Source organism: Leptosomus discolor, chromosome 6, assembly GCF_034619465.1.
Source record: "Leptosomus discolor isolate bLepDis1 chromosome 6, bLepDis1.hap2, whole genome shotgun sequence".
Lineage (NCBI taxonomy): Eukaryota > Metazoa > Chordata > Aves > Leptosomiformes > Leptosomidae > Leptosomus > Leptosomus discolor.
Window position 1 is genome coordinate 28,679,993 of NC_141396.1, and position 1,197 is coordinate 28,681,189.

Below are 1,197 nucleotides of genomic sequence, written 5' to 3' on the forward strand. Positions count from 1 at the left end.
ACGCGTGGGAAGGGGCGGCGGCGCCGGCGGCCGCACGGCTGACAGCTCTGCCCGCCCGTGGCGGAGCTGCCGCCCGCCCGGCGCGGCCGGCCCGGCCCCGCTCCCGCCGCCCGTGACGTCAGGGCCCAGCGTGGCGCCCTGTTGGCTGAGCGCGAGCGTGGCCGGTTCAAACACAGCCGAGTCAACGGCGCGGGGGGCGCGCGGGAGCGAGGAGCGGGCACGCGCCGGGCGGCGGCCGCCGGCACCCGGTGAAGGGCTGTCCCCTGGGCGGCGGCCCCCGCCGGGCTGGCCCCGCCGCGCTGCTTTGTTCGGTTGCTTTTCGGGATGTTCGCTCTTTCTGCTGCGGGTTTCTTTCCGTTCGGTCGGTGCTGGCTCCCCGCGCGGCGCGGCCTGGCGCGGGTGAGGCGGGCCGGGAGGTTCGGGACGCGGCGCTCCCCGTGGGGCCGTTCGCGGCGGCACGCGTGAGGCGCCTCCGCCAGCCCCGGGGGGGGGGGGGGCGTCTTTGCAGCCTTCCTCCGCATAGCCATATTTTTACCGTCCTGTTTCTCATTTTACTTGAGTCTGGGATGTTTTTTTAGTATTTTGCCCCGTTGTCTCCAGGCATTCGTTAATTTTATTTTTATTATTAAACGTATTTATTTAATGGCTCTGAATGTGTAGCAGAAGGCTTCACTGGTTTCCACGGTGATTAACGTGGGAGAAGCCTGTTTGGAAGTAGGCGTGCCGGTCTAGGTAGGTGGGCAGGGCAAACGAATGTGGGAACAGGCTCATGCTCAAGAGCATTAAGGAATATGTTCGCGTTTGCTCACCATTTGAGGACAAGCACTGTCATCCATCCTAAACACAATAATTTGAAAAAGATTGTAGCTACTCATCATCTTTACTGCTTTCTTCTTGGTTTCTGAATCTTAACAGATCTGCTATAGAGTTCCTTTTCCTCATTTAACATGAGCTTTTTCTCTTAAGTGACTGGAAAAGCCAGTTCTCTCCCTCCCTGCCAAGTCTACTTTGCTCTTAGCCTTGCTCGCGTGTCTTAGCCATACTCCACAATCCTTAGAGCATGTGGCTGTCATAGCAGATCCAATACCAGCTCACTCTTTCCTCAGTTACAGCACGCTGCCTGCCTGGGACACCAAGGAAGTCCCAGGCAGAGTGACCTCTGAATCCAGTGGTCTGACCTGCTGCAGTACCACGTCA